This window comes from Pseudophryne corroboree, chromosome 7, assembly GCF_028390025.1.
Source record: "Pseudophryne corroboree isolate aPseCor3 chromosome 7, aPseCor3.hap2, whole genome shotgun sequence".
In the NCBI taxonomy this organism is placed as follows: Eukaryota; Metazoa; Chordata; class Amphibia; order Anura; family Myobatrachidae; genus Pseudophryne; species Pseudophryne corroboree.
In genome coordinates, this window is record NC_086450.1 from 81924758 (window position 1) to 81944936 (window position 20179).

Below are 20179 nucleotides of genomic sequence, written 5' to 3' on the forward strand. Positions count from 1 at the left end.
TGCTAGCGCAAAACATCTGTTTCACTTATTTTTTTTTTACAAAAAATGGGTCTTAGACGGAAAATAGGATTTCTCATACGTCCTAGAGGATGCTGGGGACGACACCAAGACCATGGGTATAGACGGGATCCGCAGGAGACATGGGCACTCCAAAGACTTTTCATTGGGTGTGAACTGGCTCCTCCCTCTATGCCCCTCCTCCAGACCTCAGTTTTAGAAATGTGCCCAGGCAGACTGGATGCACTGTAGGGGAGCTCTACTGAGTTTCTCTGAAAAGACTTATGTTAGGTTTTTATTTTCAGGGAGATCTGCTGGCATCAGACTCCCTGCTTCGTGGGACTGAGGGGGCAGAAGCAGAACCAACTTCCTCAGAGTTTCATGGCTCTGTTTCTGGCTGACAGGACACCATTAGCTCCTGAAGGGAACTGAACGCTAGCCGTGTCTAGATGCTCACTCCCACAGCACGCCGTCACCCCCCTCACAGAGCCAGAAGTCAGGTGAGTATGAGAAGAATGATCTTCAATCAAGTAAGTGACGGCTGAGGTGCGGCGCGGCTGGCGGGAGCGCAGCGCGCCATTGCTGCCCACACACACAGGCACTGTAGGGTGCGGGGGGAGGGGCGCCCTGGGCAGCAAGAAAAATACCTCAAACTGGCTAAAAGGGGGCATAAGATGCCGCTGGCACAGCCCCCCCCCCCCCCAGTATAAATATTGTCATGGATACTGAGGGGCGGAGCTTCTTCCTCAGGCAGCCAGCACACTACTCAGCACCATTTTCTCTCTCTACTCAGGCTGCAGAGAACACGCTGGTCCTCTCCTCCACTTCTGACAAGTACAGGGTGCTATAAAGGGGGGGCACAAAGCGATTGTGGTGCATTTGATAGTGTATATTACTATTTAAAAGCGCTTTTGGGCTGTGGACATACTGTGTTCACAGGCAATACTGGCGCTGGGTTTGTGAACTGGCTGCTCCTATCCTGTGTCCCTCTGACAGATTTTACTGTGGGTCTGTCCCCAAAATAAGTCCCAGTGTGTCTGTGAGTGTGGTGTACACGTGTGAGGCATGTCTGAGGCAGGGAGTTCCTCCCTGGAGGAAGACATTTTAGGGACACAGAGTTGTAATGTGGTGGCGCTACCGGCACACCAAGAGCCTCCATGGGTGAAAGAGCTACGTGACAGTATGCATCTGATTAACCGTAGATTAGATAAATCTGAATCTAAGGCTGCATGCTGGAGAAAATCTGTAGAAGATGTGATTTTTCAGGATGCTGTTATTCCTTATGCGGGCGGCTCCTCTTGGTCATATAAGAGACCATTTGCAAATGTTGTAAACACTGATACCGACACGGATTCTGATTCTTGTGTCGACAATAGTGAATCCAGAGAGATAGATCATAAATTGGCAAAAAGTATACAATATATGGTTGTGGCTATGAGGGAGGTTACAGAAAGCACTCCTGTACCTCAGGAGAAAGCTTATTTATGTAAGGAAAAGAAATCCAAAGTCACGTTCCCTCCTTCACACGAACTAAATGCTCTGTTTGAAGGGATGTGGGTGAATCCTGATAAAAAATTTCGTATTCCCAAAAGGATTCACATAGCTTATCCTTTCCCGGTTGAAGACAGGAAAAAATGGGAGTCACCCCCTGTGTTAGACAGTGCACTTTCCAGGTTGACAAAGAAGGTAATTCTCCCTGCTCCTGGCACAGCTTCTCTTAAAGAGCCGGCAGACCGCAAAATGGAAACGACATTGAAATCCATTTATGTTACCAATGGTACACTGCTCAGGCTCACTATTGCCTGCGCATGGGTGAGTCGCGCTATTGAAAAATGGTCAGAAAGCGTGTCATCAGAAATTGACACGATTGATAAAGATGAAATACTGCTTAAGCTAGGGAATATCAAGGACGCTGCCGCCTACATGCTGGAAGCAATGAAGGATATTGGACTCTTGAGTTCACAAGCCGCTACCATGGCAGTATCGGCTAGGCGGGCGTTATGGATTCGCCAGTGGAACGCGGATGCAGATTCCAAAAGAAACATGGAGGCTCTCCCATATAAAGGTGAGGCCTTATTTGGCGATGGCCTGGATGTGTTAGTCTTGGCGGCTACCGCAGGTAAGTCAACATTTTTGCCCTCTGCGCCTGCACCGGCAAAAAAGACCTATCACCCGCAAATGCAGTCCTTTCGGCCTAATAAATACAAAAAGGCGAGAGGTTCCCCCTTCTTTGCAGGTAGGCGAAGGGGAAGGGGAAAGAAGCCCACACCGGCTCCAGGTTCCCAAGAGCAGAAGTATACCCCTAATTCTGCCAAATCCCCAGCATGATGCTGGAACTCCCTTGCGGGAGGCCGCTCGGGTGGGAGCACGTCTCAAGCTCTTCAGCCAGGATTGGATTCTGTCTGGCCTGGATCCCTGGGTGTTGTAAATAGTATCCCAGGGATACAAACTAGAGTTTCAAGACATTTCCCCATGCCGATTTTTCAAATCGACCTTGCCAGCTTCTCCGCCAGAGAGAGAAGCAGTAACAGCGGCAATCCAAAAATTATGTCAAGACCAGGTTATAGTCCTGGTACCGTTGTCACAACAAGGGTGGGGTTTTTATTCAAGCCTCTTTGTTGTTCCGAAGCCGGACGGCTCGGTCAGACCGATCCTAAATCTAAAAGATCTGAATTTCTTCCTGAAAAGGTTCAAGTTCAAGATGGAATCACTTCGGGCGGTGATTGCCAGTCTGGAGGAGGGGGACTACTTAGTGTTGGTGGACATAAAGGATGCTTACCTGCATGTTCCCATTTATCCTCCTCACCAAGCTTATCTGAGATTCGCGATTCAGGATTGCCATTACCAATTCCAGACGTTACCTTTCAGTCTCTCCACGGCGCCGAGGGTGTTCACCAAGGTGATGGCGGAGATGATGGTCCTCCTTCGTCAGAAAGGAGTCAATATAATCCCTTATCTGGACGACCTCCTGATAAAGGCGAGATCCAGGGAGCAGTTATTACAAAACATATCCCTCTCCCTGTCAATACTCCAACAACACGGGTGGATCATAAATTACCCAAAGTCACAGTTGGAACCGACGACAAGGTTGTCTTTCCTCGGGATGATTCTGGACACATGATTCCGCGGGAAAAGGCTTTGGAAATCCAGAAAATGGTAAAACAGATATTGAAACCATCAAGTTTGTCGATCCATCAGTGCATTCGGTTGTTGGGGAAGATGGTGGCGGCCTACGAGGCCATACAGTTTGGCAGGTTCCATGCCAGAGTATTCCAGTGGGACCTGTTGGACAAGTGGTCGGGGTCACACCTACACATGCACAGAAAGATAATCCTGTCGTCAAAAACCAGGATTTCGCTCCTGTGGTGGTTGCACAGCTCTCACTTGCTAGAGGGACGCAGGTTCGGGATTCAGGACTGGGTCCTAGTAACCACGGATGCAAGTCTCCGAGGCTGGGGAGCAGTCTCTCAGGGAGAAAACTTCCAGGGACGTTGGTCACAACAGGAAGCCTGCCTTCACATAAACATTCTGGAGCTAAGAGCCATTTACAACGGCCTTCAACAAGCGGTACATCTTCGTCAAGACCGTTTCGTGCAGATCTAGGCGGACAATGTAACAGCAGTCGCATACATAAACAGGCAGGGCGGAACGAAAAGCAGAATGGCAATGGCAGAGGCGACAAAAATCCTCCGCTGGGCAGAAAAACATCTACAAGCTCTGTTGGCAATATTCATTCCCGGGAGTAGACAACTGGGAAGCTGACTTCCTCAGCAGACACGATCTCCATCTAGGAGAGTGGGGCCTCCACCAAGAAGTCTTCGCAGAGGTGACAAGTCTTTGGGGATTTCCTCAAATAGACATGATGGCATCTCGTCTCAACAAGAAGCTTCAGAGATACTGTTCCAGGTCGAGAGACCCTCAAGCAGTAGCAGTGGATGCACTGGTGACCCAGTGGGTGTTTCCATCAGTGTATGTTTTCCCTCCACTTCCGCTGATCCCAAAAGTACTCAGGATCATAAGAAAGACAAGGGTTCGAGCAATCTTCATTGCCCCAGACTGGCCAAGAAGGGCTTGGTACCCAGATCTTCAGCAGTTACTCATAGGAGATCCTCGTCCTCTTCCTCCTCGGGAGGACCTGCTGCAGCATGGGCCCTGTGTGTACAAAGACTTACAGCGGCTACATTTGACGGCATGGCTGTTGAGCGCCGTATCCTAGCCAGGAAGGGTATTCCTAAGGAGGTCATCCCACCCTTATTCAGGCCAGAAAGGTAGTAACGTCAAAACATTACCACTGTATTTGGAGAAAATATGTGTCTTGGTGTGAATCCAAGAAAGCTCCTGCGGAAGAGTTTCACTTTGGACGTTTTCTCCATTTTTTGCAGGATGGTGTAGAGACGGGCCTACTATTGGGATCAATCAAGGTCCAGATTTCAGCCTTGTCAGTGTTCTTCCAAAAACAATTGGCCTCTCTTCCAGAGGTTCAGACCTTTGTGAAAGGGGTTCTGCACATCCAGCCTCCATTCGTGCCTCCAGTGGCACCATGGGACCTTAACGTGGTATTGCAGTTCCTTCAATCGGATTGGTTTCAGCCTCTACAAAAGATAGAGTTGAAGTTTCTCACTTGGAAAGTGGTGATGCTTTTGGCAATGGCATCCGCAAGGCGGGTGTCGGAATTGGGGACCTTGTCTCACAAGAGCCCTTACCTGATTTTCCATGAAGATAGGGCAGAGTTGCGAACTCGCCAATATTTTCTTCCAAAGGTGGTTTCTGCTTTTCACATAAACCAACCTATTGTGGTGCCAGTAGTTACTGACACATTCACTGATTCAAAGTCTCTAGATGTGGTTAGAAAATCTATGTTGCTAGAACAGCTCGTATACGGAAAACAGAGGCTCTGTTTGTCCTGTATGATCACAACAAGATTGGCTGTCCTGCTTCCAAGCAGACTATTGCACGTTGGATTAGAAATACGATTCAGCAAGCTCATACTACGGCTGGATTGCCGTTACCAACGTCAGTAAAGGCCCACTCCACTATGAAGGTGGGCTCATCTGGGCGGCTGCCCGGGGGGTCTCGGCATTACAACTCTGCCGAGCAACTACTTGGTCAGGGTCAAACACATTTGCTAAGTTCTACAAGTTTGACACCTTGGCCGATGAGGACCTAAAGTTTGGTAAATCGGTGCTGCAGGGTCATCCGCACTCTCCCGCCCGTACTGGAGCTTTGGTATAGACCCCATGGTCTTGATGTTGTCCCCAGCACCCTCTAGGACGTATAAGAAAATAGGATTTTGATAATCTACCGGTAAATCCTTTTCTCCTAGTCCGTAGAGGATGCTGGGCGTACTTTACCTGCAGTTTAGTTATTACAGTTACACAAGTCGTGTTATCTTGGTTTCAGCATGTTGCTGCAATTAGTTCATGCCTGTTGGCGTGTGTTATGTTGAATGCCATGTGTGCGGCATGGTTGAGGGTGTGAGTTGGTAGATATCTCACCACTAGTTAAGGTCCTTACCTCGAAATGTCAGTCTCCCTGGGCACAGTTCCTACAACTGAGGTCTGGAGGAGGGGAATAGAGGGGGGAGCCAGTTCACACCCAATGAAAAGTCTTTGGAGTGCCCGTGTCTCCTGCGGATCCCGTCTATACCCATGGTCTTGATGTCGTCCCCAGCATCCTCTACGGACTAGGAGAAAAGGATTTACCGGTAGGTTATCAAAATCCTATTTTTAATTACCTACTGGTAAACCCTTTTCTCATAGTCCGTAGAGCAGGCATTCCCAACCACGGTCCTCAAGGCACACCAACAGTGCAGGTTTTAGTGATATCCAGGCTGCAGCACAGATGGTTAAATCAAAATAACTGAGCTACTAATTAAGTCACCTGTGCTGAAGCCTGGATATCACTAAAACCTGCACTGTTAGTGTGCCTTGAGGACCGTGGTTGGGAATGCCTGCCGTAGAGTATACTGGGTATCCATTTAGTACCATGGGTATACACGGGTCCACTAGGAGCCATAGGCACTTTAAGAATTTGATAGTGTGTGCTGGCTCCTCTATGCCCCTCCTACCAGACTCAGTCCAGGAAACTGTGCCCTAGGAGACGGACATACTTTGAGAGAAGGATATAAAAGGATAGTGGTGAGATTCCGAACCAGCACACATGAAACAAGAGGAAAGCCAAGCTAACCAAACGTGAAACCAGGAACAGCAACAGCTGAACCAAACAACAATACTTAAGCAAGTAACAGTGCAGGAAGAACGAAGCACCGTGCGGGAGCCCAGTATCCTCTACAGACTACGAGAAAAGGATTTACTGGTAGGTAATTAAAATCCAATTTTCTCTTACGTCCTAGAGCAGGCATTCCCAACCACGGTCCTCAAGGCACACTAACAGTCCTGGTTTTAGTGATATCTCTGCTTGAACACAGGTGACTTAATTAGTGCCTCAGTTATTTTGATTTAACCATCTGTGCTGCAACCTGGATATCACTAAAACCTGCACTGTTGGTGTGCCTTGAAGACCGTGGTTGGGAATGCCTGTCCTAGAGGATACTGGGAATCCATTTAGTACCATGGGAAAGTTTACCAAAGCTCCCAAACCGGGTGGGAGAGTGCTGTGTTTCCTGCAGAACTGATTGGCCAAACTGAAGGTCCTCAGAGGCCAAAGTATCAAACTTGTAGAACTTAGCAAACGTGACCAAGTAGCGGCTCGGCAGAGCTGTAAAGCCGAGACACCCCACGCAGCCACCCAAGAAGAACCCACCGACCTAGTAGAGTGTTAGGCGCCGGGGTCCGCGATGTCCTCGCGGCCCGGCGCCTAGCTACTAGGGACGCCGAGCGGGCTAGCCGCCGGGTCCCTAGCAACGCTGGGACGCCGTGCGTGCGTAGCCGCCGGCTCCCTAGCAACGCAGGGACGCCAGGCGTGCTTAGCCGCCCGGACCCTAGCAACGGGGACGCCACGGGCGGACCGCGTTCCCCGTTGCAGGGTCAATCAAATAAATCACACACACACTTGTCTTTGCTCGTGCAGCCTGGCAGCTGCACGGCATGTTGATAATCTGGCTCTGTAACATCTGATTGGAGGACTCCTTGTTAAATACTTTCTCAGTGCTTCACACAGACGCCGGTAATAGCTTCCTGCATGCTGCTTAGGTTTGCTGAACGTCAGTTCCTGTCCTGCTGTGTCCGGTCATTCCTGTCTTCAGAGTTCCCGAATCTTGGAGTTATCATCTCATCCCAAGAAGTCTCTGGTCCTCTATTGTCCGCCACGGTCGCCAGAGAATCTCGTGTGGTGTTCGTGAGTTGCGGCTCTGCCGTGTGCTGCGGCTCAGCCCGCTATATTTTTTGTATTCTGTTTCGGAGCATTTGCGGAGGGTTCCGCTTCCACAAGTCCTCTCCGGAACTCGGTGGTGCCGGGTAGGGGAGTGGACAAGTGGAATTTTGGTTGTCCTTTTCCCTGGCGGTATTTCCGCACATATTCTAGTTTTAAGTTACCTTGTAGCCCCTGGCCTTGTTGCTGAGTTAGAGGGCCCCTTGTTATCACCCTGTCTCGGATTTCCCTTTGTCTCCCATTAAGACCTGAGGGGGCATCGGAGTTGGGCAGACGTAATCCGCCCTTCAAACGCGGCTGCCATGGGCTCAAGCAACCATAGTCTCGCAAGGGATTTCTGACAGCACGGGCGAGACAACGGAGTTAGGGCGCCAGGGGCTATTTTCCATTCCCGCTTCCTTTCCCAGCATTACGTTCCAGTGCTCAGGTCCTTGTTATAAAATCTCCTCAGACCAGAGTGCTGGAATCATAACATTATTACCAGCCCAAACCAAAACTTAAAATTAAACGGGGTTTAATTTTTTCTCATTCAGTTTTTGTGAGAGTTTATCGGCCTCATGAATCCGTCAGGTTTAGGGCCGAATCCCGGTCAGCTCTTAGTAAACCAGATTCAAGAACTTACTCAGATGGTTTAGGATCTTTCTCTTCGGGTGAGATCGCAGGAAGATCTTTTGCGAGCCTCCCCGAAGGTAGTCTCTGAACCAAAGATGCATTTGCCCGACCGTTTTTCCGGTGATAGAAAATAATTTTTTAATTTTAAAGAATCCTGTAAACTTTATTTTCGTTTAAGACCAACATCCTCTGGTAATGAATCTCGGCGGGTTGGGATTATTATTTCTTTACTCCAGGGGGATCCTCAGACCTGGGCATTTGGTTTAAGAGCAGAGGATCCTGCGTTGTTATCTGTAGACGCCTTTTTTAAGTCTTTAGGGCTCTTGTATGATGACCCAGATAGAGAGGCGTCCGCTGAGAGTCAGCTGCGCGCTCTCAAACAAGGAAAAAATCCTGCGGAGGTTTATTGTACCGAATTTCGCCGTTGGTCGAACGACTGTGGCTGGAATGACCCTGCCCTGCGCAGTCAGTTTCGCCTCGGTTTATCTGAATCTATAAAAGACAGCCTCCTCCAGTACCCCGCTCCTGAGACTCTCGATAAACTTATGGAGCTTGCTATAAAGATTGATCGTCGTCTCCGTGAGCGGAGGGCTGAAAGAGGAGCATCTGTAAGGTCTAGTCCATGTGTATATTCCATTCCAGAGGACGTCGAGGAGCCCATGCAGATGGGTCTCTCCCGGCTGTCTCCTGAAGAAAAAACCAGAAGACAAAATTCCGGTCTTTGTTTATACTGTGGTTGTAAGGGACATTTTGCTCGTAATTGCCCGAACAAGTCGGGAAACGCTTTGACCAAGTGAATTGTGAGGGGGTTCACTTAGGTCTGCAGCTTATCTCCTCGAACAACTCTCTCTTAGTCCTCGTTAAGGTTTCCTTTGGCAGCCTCAGTTCTTTGGTGTCGGCTTTTGTCGACAGTGGAGCTGCAGGAAACTTTATGGATTTAACTTGGGCTAAGGCCTTAGGCATTCCGCAGTTACCATTAGATAGATGTATCACCATGCACGGCTTAGATGGGGGTCCGCTTTCTAATGGGATAATTACTCACCGTACACCTCCAGTAGTACTTACCGTAGGAGCCTTACATTCCAAAAATATTGAATTTTACCTTACACATTGCCCGGCAGTTCCTGTTGTTCTGGGTCACCCCTGGCTGGCCTTTCATAATCCCACCATTGATTGGCGGTCCGGGGAGATTTCCCAATGGGGTACATTTTGTGCTAAGGAATGTATTTCGTATCCAGTCAGAGTTGCAGCAATCATTCCAGAGCTCATTCCTGTGGAATACCAAGAGTTTGCCGATGTCTTCTCTAAAGGCAATGCGGATATTCTGCCTCCCCATCGGCCTTATGATTGTACAATTGAGCTAGTTCCAGGTGCCACTTTGCCAAAGGGGAGATTATATGCTTTGTCCGGGCCAGAAACTACGGCCATGAATAATTATATTCAGGAAAGCTTAAAGAAGGGATTTATTAGACCATCAAAATCTCCTTTAAGTGCAGGTTTTTTCTTTGTGGAGAAAAAAGATGGCTCGCTTAGACCATGCATTGATTTTAGAGCCCTGAATAAGATCTCCGTTAAAAACACCTATCCTTTGCCGTTGATTTCTGTACTTTTTGATCAGTTACGTTCTGCTGTGATTTTTTCTAAAATTGACCTTAGAGGAGCTTACAACCTCATCCGAATTAAATCTGGGGATGAGTGGAAGACGGCTTTCAGCACTCAGTCAGGTCACTACGAATACCTGGTGATGCCGTTCGGCCTGTCTAACGCTCCAGCGGTTTTTCAAGACCTTATTAACGATGTTCTCCGTGACTTCCTAGGGAAATTCGTGGTCGTTTATTTAGACGACATCTTGATTTTTTCTGAATCTATGGAACAACATGTTACCCAGGTGCGTCTGGTTCTTCAAAAGTTACGTGAGAATCATTTGTATGCCAAGCTGGAGAAGTGTGATTTTCACGTCACGGAAGTATCTTTTTTAGGGTACATAATTTCTCCTCAGGGATTTTCCATGGAACCAAAGAAGCTCCAGGCCATCCTTAATTGGGCGCAACCCACTAATTTAAAAGCAATTCAGCGCTTTTTAGGGTTTGCGAATTATTATAGGAGGTTCATTCATTCTTTTTCTGACCTGGTTGCTCCCATAGTAGCTCTTACAAAAAAAGGGGCGGATCCTACCAACTGGTCGCATGAAGCCGAATTGTCCTTCCAGGCCTTGAAACAAGCCTTTGTCTCGGCTCCAGTCCTCAGACATCCTAATCCGGAATTGCCTTTTGTTGTGGAGGTTGATGCCTCAGAGGTTGGAGTGGGGGCTGTCCTTTCTCAAGAGGATCCGGAGTCTCTGGAGTTACATCCTTGTGCCTTTATGTCCAGGAAATTCTCCTCCGCTGAATCCAACTATGATGTTGGTAATCAGGAGTTACTGGCGGTGAAATGGGCTTTCGAGGAGTGGAGGCATTGGCTGGAGGGAGCTAAACATACTATTTCGGTTTTGACTGACCATAAGAACCTGCAATATATTGAGTCAGCTAAACGGCTTAATGCTCGGCAGGCACGTTGGGCATTATTTTTTACTCGTTTCAGGTTTATAATTACTTTCAGGCCTGGTTCCAAGAATACAAAAGCTGATGCCCTGTCACGTAGCTTTCTTCCGGTTCACAATAGCAATCCTGTTGTTACCTCCATACTTCCATCTTCAGTCATCCGGGCAGGCCTCACTCAGGATTTATTTACCCAGTTAAACCAGCTTCAACACCAAGCTCCTAGACTTACTCCTGCTGGTCGTCTTTATGTCCCTGAATTTTTGAGAGCCACTGTTTTAACTGAATTTCATGACAGCAAAGTCTCAGGGCATCCGGGAATCACTAAGACATTGGAGTTAGTCTCTCGCTCAGTGTGGTGGCCTAGTCTTTCTAAAGACGTTAAGGAATTTGTTCATTCATGTCCGGTTTGTGCACAGCATAAGGTTCCTCGTTCGTTGCCTATCGGGCAACTCATGCCTTTAGCTGTTCCTCTCAGGCCGTCTCATATTTCCATGGATTTTGTGGTTGACCTTCCCCTTTCAGCCGGATTCCGAGTCATTTGGGTGGTAGTGGACCGTTTTAGTAAAATGGCTCATTTTGTCGCTCTTCCCCGATTGCCTTCTGCTCAAGGGTTGGCAGTTTTGTTCCTCCGCCATGTGTTCAGGCTTCATGGGTTGCCCACTGATATTGTTTCTGATCGGGGTCCACAATTCATCGCACAGTTCTGGAAATGTTTTTGTGCCTCATTGAAGATGACACTGTCTTTAACATCTGGTTACCACCCACAGTCTAACGGGCAAACCGAACGAGTCAACCAGTCATTAAAACAATATTTGCGTCTGTATTCAGCCAAACTCCAGAATGATTGGTCTGAGTTACTCCCTTTGGCTGAATTTGCTTACAATAACTCTTGTCATTCCTCCACCAAAGAGTCTCCGTTCTTTTCAGTTTTTGGTTTTCATCCCAGAGCCAATTCTTTTTTTCATCATTCTCCAGTCTCCTCGCTAACCTTGACCTCCCATCTCAGAGCAATTTGGAAAAAAGTGCACCTTGCTCTCAGGAAAGCGGCCTTCCGAGAGAAGAAATTTTCTGACAGGCTCCGACGTCCTTGCACTTTTAAGGTGGGAGATAAGGTGTGGTTGTCGACTCGCAACATCAGGCTTCGACAATCCTCGGCTAGACTGGGACCCAAATTTATTGGACCATTTCTTATTAGTAAGAAGGTCAACCCAGTTGCCTTTCGGCTACGTTTACCAAGATCTCTTAAAATTGGAAATACTTTTCATTGTTCCCTGTTGAAACAATACGTTTCTTCCAGTAGATTTCCTCGGAGGATCTCTCAGGGTAGATCTCCAGTGGAGGTACGGGGACAACAGGAATTCTTGGTAGAGAAAGTTCTTGACTCTAAATTGTCCCGGGGTCGGCTTTATTTTTTAGTTCACTGGAAAGGCTATGGTCCGGAGGAAAGGTCTTGGGTCCTGGACAAGGATCTTCATGCCCCTAGGCTCAAGAGGGCATTTTTTCGAGAATTTCCTCAGAAACCTGGCTTTAGGGGTTCCTTGACCCCTCCTCAAGGGGGGGGGGGGTACTGTTAGGCGGCAGGGTCCGCGATGTCCTCGCGGCCCGGCGCCTAGCTACTAGGGACGCTGAGCGGGCTAGCCGCCGGGTCCCTAGCAACGCTGGGACGCCGTGCGTGCGTAGCCGCCGGCTCCCTAGCAACGCAGGGACGCCAGGCGTGCTTAGCCGCCCGGACCCTAGCAACGGGGACGCCACGGGCGGACCGCGTTCCCCGTTGCAGGGTCAATCAAATAAATCACACACACACTTGTCTTTGCTCGTGCAGCCTGGCAGCTGCACGGCATGTTGATAATCTGGCTCTGTAACATCTGATTGGAGGACTCCTTGTTAAATACTTTCTCAGTGCTTCACACAGACGCCGGTAATAGCTTCCTGCATGCTGCTTAGGTTTGCTGAACGTCAGTTCCTGTCCTGCTGTGTCCGGTCATTCCTGTCTTCAGAGTTCCCGAATCTTGGAGTTATCATCTCATCCCAAGAAGTCTCTGGTCCTCTATTGTCCGCCACGGTCGCCAGAGAATCTCGTGTGGTGTTCGTGAGTTGCGGCTCTGCCGTGTGCTGCGGCTCAGCCCGCTATATTTTTTGTATTCTGTTTCGGAGCATTTGCGGAGGGTTCCGCTTCCACAAGTCCTCTCCGGAACTCGGCGGTGCCGGGTAGGGGAGTGGACAAGTGGTATTTTGGTTGTCCTTTTCCCTGGTGGTATTTCCGCACTTATTCTAGTTTTAAGTTACCTTGTAGCCCCTGGCCTTGTTGCTGAGTTAGAGGGCCCCTTGTTATCACCCTGTCTCGGATTTCCCTTTGTCTCCCATTAAGAACTGAGGGGGCATCGGAGTTGGGCAGACGTAATCTGCCCTTCAAACGCGGCTGCCATGGGCTCAAGCAACCATAGTCTTGCAAGGGATTTCTGACAGCACGGGCGAGACAACGGAGTTAGGGCGCCAGGGGCTATTTTCCATTCCCGCTTCCTTTCCCAGCATTACGTTCCAGTGCTCAGGTCCTTGTTATAAAATCTCCTCAGACCAGAGTGCTGGAATCATAACAAGAGTGGGCCTGTACAGATCTTGGAACTGGCAATCCTGCCGTGGAATAAGCATGCTGGATAGTGAACCTGATCCAGAGTGCAATGGACTGCTTCGAAGGAGGACACCCAATTTTATTGGAATCATAAACAACAAACAGCGAGTCCGATTTTCTGTGATGAGCTGTTTACTTTACATACACCTTCAAAGCTCTCACAACATCCAAAGACTTTGAAGTAGCAGAAGTGTCGGTAACAACTGGAACCACAATAGGTTGGTTGATGTGAAACGCAGACACCACTTTAGGAAGAAATTGCTGACGAGTTCTGAGTTCAGCTCTGTCTTCATGGAAAATGAAATAGGGGCTCTTGTGAGACAACGCCCCCAGCTCCGACACACGTTTTACTGAAGCCAAGGCCAACAGTGTGACGGTCGTCCACGTAAGATATTCTACCTCCTGTAATGGTTCAAACCAGTCCAATTGGAGAAACTGCAGCCCAAATTAAGATCCCAAGGTACTGTGGGAGGCACAAAGAGAAGTTGGATGTGCAGAACACCTTTCAAGAATGTCTGGACCTCAGGAAGAGAAGCCAATTGTTTCCAAAAGAAAATCGATAAGGCCGAAATCTGGACTTTTATGGAGCCCAGACGTGGGCTCACATCAACACCTGACTACAGAAAAAGCAGTAAACGTCCCAGATGAAATTCCACCACAGAAAATTTTCTGCTCTCACACCAAGAGACGTATTTCTTCCAAATACGGTGGTAATGTTTAGACGTTACCACCTTTCTGGCTTGTATCATAGTCGGGATGACCTTGTCCGGTATCCCTTTCCGGGCTAGAATTAGCCGTTCAACTTCCATGCCGTCAAACGTAGCCATGGTAAGTCTTGATAGATGAATGGGCCCCATAGCAGAAGAACCTTGCGAATAGGTAGAGGCCACGGATCTTCGAGTAGCATCTCCAGAAGGTCCGCGCAGCAGGCCCTTCTTGGCCAGTCCGGAGCAATGAGGATTGCTTGAACTTTTTCCCGTTTTATTCTTTTGAGAATTCTTGGGATCAGAGGAAGTGGAGGAAACACGTATACCATCTGATAGACCTATGGAGTCGTTAGAGCGTCCACTGCCACTGCCTGTGAGTCTTTCAACCTGGAACCATACCGCTTGAGTTTCTTGTTGAGACGAGAGGCCATAATGTCAATTTGTAGATATCCCCAACGACATGTCAAGCACCTGAACACCTCCGGGTGAAGGCCGCACTCCCCCGGGCGCAGGTCGTGTCTGCTGAGGAAGTCTGCTTCCCAGTTGTCTACTCCTGGAATGAAGACCGCTGACAATGCCACAGTGTGTTTTTCTGCCCAGAGGAGAATTCTAGTCACCTCTGACATTTCTGCTCTGCTTTTCGTTCTGCCCTGTCGGTTTATGTACGTTACCGCCCTCACATTGTCCGAATGGACCTGAATGACCTGATCTCAAAGAAGATATGAGGCCAGCAGAAGGGTGTTGTATATGGCCCTGAGTTCTAGAATGCTGATTGGAAGGATGACTTCCTGACTTAACCATCTTCCCTGAAACTGCACCCACTGGGTGACTGCTCCCCAACCTCTGAGGCTTGCGTCTGTGGTTAGCAGAAACCAATTCTGAATCCCGAACTGTCGACCCTCGGTTAGGTGAGAAGTCTGAAGCCACCATAGTAAAGAAATCCTGGCTCTTGGCGACAGACGGATCCTCGGGTGCATGTGAAGATGCGATCCGGACCACTTGTCCAACAGATCGAGCTGGAAATGTCTTGTGTGAAACCTTCCGTTCTGAAGCACCTCATAATAGGCTACCATTTTCCCCAGGAGGCGAATGCAGAAATGCACCGATATCCGGGTTGGCTTCAGTACATCCCGAACCATCGACTGCATTACCAATGCCTTTTCCAACGGAAGGAAAACCTTCTGCGACTCTGTGTCCAGTAATGGAAGCCTCCGTGTTGGCTCTAGGTGAAATTTCAGAAGGTTCAGAATCCACCCGTGATCCCGGAGTAGTCGAGTTGAGAGGGCAATGCTGTCCAACAACCTCTCCCTGGATGGCGCCTTTACCAGAAGATCATCCAGGTACAGAATTATGTTCACTCCCTGTTTGCTGAGGAGAAACATCATCTCTGCCATCACCTTGGTGAACACCCTCAGTGCCGTGGAGAGTCCAAATGGCAGGGCCTGGAACTGGTAGTGACAGTACTGCAGTGAAAACCGTAGATAAGCCTGATGAGGCGGCCACATCGGAATGTGAAGGTACGCATCCTTGATATAAAAATACATAAATTGTATAAACTGTTGCGATAAATACTATATCAATAAAACTCACTGAAATGACTAATGGAAAGTTCAAATGTAACAATCTGTTACACTCCTTAGGGGACACTGTTGCCAAAACTGCTATATATAAAGTTCATGAATGAGACACAGTTACTGAACGTGTAGCCACAGTATGCTCTGTGACATTTAAACAGTTGGAATAGGTGACTTCAAAATTGGTAGCCGGCATGTAAATAGCAATTGTAAATAGCTTCTATAAGAGCCTCTATTCCCTGTGACAGAGTAGCATCCCCCCCTTCTGAGTACACCTACCCCTCCTCCATGTCTGACCCTTCATCATCAGAGTCAGACTGCAGGATATGGGCCAAAGTAAGTTTTTGCGGACAAATGGTAGGGGTCTGAGACGCTGTTTTGGGGACTGTCTCTGGGGGTCATTCCGAGTTGTTCGCTCGTTGCCGATTTTCGCTATACTGCGATTAGTCACTTACTGCGTATGCGCAAGGTTCGCAGAGTGCATGCGCTTAGTTATTTTACACAAAAGTTAGGTATTTTACTCACGGCATAACAAAGCTTTTTCATCGCTGTGCTGATCGTAGTGTGATTGACAGGAAGTGGGTGTTTCTGGGCGGAAACTGGCCGTTTTATGGGAGTGTGCGGAAAAACGCAGGCGTTTCGAGTTGCAAAACGCAGGAGTGGCTGGAGAAATGGGGGAGTGGTTGGGCAAACGCTGGGTGTGTTTGTGACGTCAAACCAGGAACAAAAAGGACTGAGCTGGTTGCAATGGCTGAGTAAGTCTGGAGCTACTCAGAAACTGCTAAGAAATTTCTATTCGCAATTCTGCTAATCTTTCGTTCGCACTTCTGCTAAGCTAAGATACACTCCCAGAGGGCGGCGGCTTAGCGTGTGCAATGCTGCTAAAAGCAGCTAGCGAGCGAACAACTCGGAATCACCCCCTCTGTTCATAAACTCATCCACAGATTGTCTTAAGTAATGCGTCTCTTTCTCATTGCAGGACAATTTAGTAGAAATATTAGAAATAATTCCTTTAATGGAATCCAGCCATGCTGATTCAGCCCCGCTAGCCTGAGAAGGTGCACTGCACTGAGTACATGGTAGTGAGTCCCCTGGGAAAGAGGAACACTCTGCCATACATGAAACACACTCTTTGCCTGACATATTGTAAATGTGACAGTACACACACACACACAGGAAATGGTTAAAAGCACAATTAAAACACAAAGAGCCCTTCCAGGGGGACACAGAGATATTATGGAGCCAGCACACAGCGCCCTTATCGCTAATGTCAAGCTTAGACTGGTCGCAGACTGAGTACCCAGATTGGGGACTCAGTGCACTAATAATCGCTCCCCCCTGCTATGACCCTCTGGTACCGCTGAGGTAATATGGAGTAACTCTGGAGGAGCTGCACATCCCTGTCAGTCAGCATCTGTGTCCAATGCAGAGGGAAAATGGCGCTGGTGAGCTGCTGGATCCGCTCATAGTGAAGCCCCGCCCCTCCATAGCGCGCGGGCTTCCTGCTTTTTTTATACTGGCTGAGGTAATGTAGTGCTTAAAATGGAGTTAGATCCGTGTTAAGTCTGTGTTTGCCAGTGTGGGTACTGTGTACAGTGTACTATGACTCAGTTCGCCCCCTCTGAAGCTGTGCGTCTGCACTGTGTACTGAGTCTGGAGACGCAGTCCGCCCCATTTAGAAGCTGTGTATCTCCGTACCCTCATGCCGCCATAATGGCCGGTGACCCGCTAACCGGGATGCCGGCTTAGTACTCACCACTCTTCATTCTTCTGGCTCTGTTAGGGGTGGCGGCGTCCTGCGGGAATGTACGCTCGCCGTGGTGGGGCTTGCGAATAGTTCCCTCAGGAGCTAGTGTCCTTTCAGCGGGGAACGGGACAATTAACCCTTCAAGAGGTTGGGCCGTTCCCCCCACTAAGTCCTACGAAGCAGGCAGGCTGGTGCCAACCAGCCCTGCCTGAAAATAACAAACAGAAAAATAAATGCAGAAAACTCTTCAGGAGCTTCCATAAGCGTGACCGGCTCCTCCGGGCACATTTTCTAAACTGAGTCTGGTAGGAGGGGCATAGAGTGCCCACGGCTCCTAGTGGACCCATCTATACCCATGGTACTAAATGGATTCCCAGTATCCCCTAGGACATAAGAGAAAGTTATGTACTAGGAAGCACCAGGAGACTGTGTTTGTAAATACACTTGTATATCTCTGTGCGACTGAGTCTGACTCTGCATACGAAGTGCAGCCGCGACTTTTTTCAGCGCCAAGTTCCGTTTTCCTTTGCACAAAGATATACAAGTGTCACATAATGTATGAAATTATCCAATGCAGTCTCCTGATGCATCCTAGTCACATCACATTGCGACCAAGATGCATTTTTGTATGGAAAAGGCAGTCGGCGCTAGCAGGACCTAGAGGCTCACTCATGCCAAGTGTCTCGTGCCGCATGGTGTACTGAAGCTAGCTGTGTGAGGACACATCTGTACAAGTGTACGCAGTTATCAGACAACCATTAGAATTGAAACCTATATGATCTAAATCATGAGGCTCAACACACGTGGTTAAACAGGTCAGGCATACAGAATACATGACATCAGTGTTAAGGGACAATGGGGCTAATTCAGACCTGCCCGAACTTCACCTTTTTTTTCACGGGTCCGAGCAACTCGGATCCTCCCGCCTTGCTCGGTTAACCCGAGCGCGCCCGAACTTCATCATCCCGCGGTCGGATTCTCACGAGATTTGTATTCTATATAAGGAGCCGCGCGTCGCCGCCATTTTTCACTCGTGCATTGGAGAAGATCGTGAGAGGACGTGGCTGGCGTCCTCTCAGTTTCTATGTTCAGTGGGCTGCAAATTGTGCTGCAAATATCTGTGCTCAGTGTGCTGCAAATATCTGTGCTCAGTGTGCTGCAAGTGCAAATATCTACGTTCTCTGCCTGAAAAACGCTCCATATCTGACTGTGCTCAGTGTGCTGCAAATATCTGTGCTCAGTGTGCTAATTGCTTTATTGTGGGGACTGGGGACCAGCAGTATTATATAGTAGGAGGACAGTGCAGAGTTTTGCTGACCAGTGACCACCAGTATTATATGTTCTCTGCCTGAAAAACGCTCCATATCTGTGCTGCATTGTAGTATATAGTAGGAGTACAGTGCAGAATTTTGCTGACCACCAGTATAACTATATATATAGCAGTACGGTACAGTAGTCCACTGCTCTACCTACCTCTGTGTCGTCAAGTATACTATCCATCCATACCTGTGGTGCATTTCAGTTTTGCACAGTTTGCTGACCACCAGTATATACTATATATCAGTACGGTACAGTAGGCCACTGCTCTACCTACCTCTGTGTCGTCAAGTATACTATCCATCCATACCTGTGGTGCATTTAAGTTTTGCACAGTTAGCTGACCACCAGTATATACTATATAGCAGTACGGTACAGAAGGCCACTGCTCTACCTACCTCTGTGTCGTCAAGTATACTATCCATCCATACCTGTGGTGCATTTCAGTTTTGCACAGTTTGCTGACCACCAGTATATACTATATAGCAGTACGGTACAGAAGGCCACTGCTCTACCTACCTCTGTGTCGTCAAGTATACTATCCATCCATACCTGTGGTGCATTTCAGTTGTGCGCAGTATATATAGTAGTAGGCCATTGCTATTGATATATTACTCGGCTGGTAGTGCTTACATAGAAGTGCTGACATAAAAGTGTTATTATAAAAATAGCGTTATACCTGCGTTAAACCGAAGGAAAACAGAAGGGAAACATCAACACACCAACACTACCACAAAAGGACTGCCTTAATGCCTCAAAAGTATGTAATTCATCTTATGCATATTATCTGTTTTTAAAAACCTATGAAAAGGCATCCCCAATCTGAACTACAGTTCTCTCTTAAGCAAACTTATGTATGTTTCTTGATGTAATGATTTCTTGTAAATGTCATTGCATGTGTGGGGAAGTTGCTCGGTGAAACATTTTATTATTGCATACTGACTGGTGTTTACCTCCTTTGAACATTTACCCATTGTGGTCAGGTGTACTATATATTTATATTTAGTAAGGTGTAGTCATGGTGTAAAGGACAGAGTATGATTACCGATTAGTAAAAGAAAACCAATACTGAGCAACATCCCGAAACAGGTAATTTCAACTTTAAACTTGTCATTTATTTTGTACGCTCTGGACATGGCTACTAATAACAAATGCACAGACAAAATTCTTAAAGCTATGTGTGCAAATGCTAGGAGCTTAGGAGACAAAATTCCAGAGCTAATTGCGATAATGACAAGGGATAACCTGGATTTTGTGGCAATTACAGAGTCTTGGTGCAATGAGAATCATGACTGGGACTTAGCTATACCAGGATACAATTTATTTAGGAAAGATAGAATAGGAAAAATAGGAGGAGGGGTAGCAATGTATGTGAAAAAAAGCATAAATGCTACTTTAATACAAAATATTGAAGCCAAAACTGAGGCCCTTTGGGTCACCATAGAAACTGGGAAGAAGGACATTATTCGCATTGGGGTGATCTAAAGACCACCAGGCCAGGGGCAGGATTTGGACAGGAACCTATTGTTGGACATCTCTAAAATGGCTTTTAAGGGAGAAGTCATAATCATGGGAGACTTTAATTTACCTGATGTAAATTGGGAGGGGTCTTTTGCAAGTTCAGCTACAAGTGGCAAATTTCTACATTCCATACAGGGAGCATCTCTCAAGCAATTGGTGAGGGAGCCCACTCGCAAAGACTCAATATTAGATCTAATTCTTACAAA

General features: G+C 47.8%; 1 protein-coding gene across 4 annotated transcripts in view; it reads right to left on the bottom strand.

Moving 5' to 3' along the window:
• Positions 1 to 20179, bottom strand: part of OSBPL6 (oxysterol binding protein like 6) — a 520623-nt gene that overhangs the window by 71787 nt on the left and 428657 nt on the right. The window lies entirely within an intron of this gene.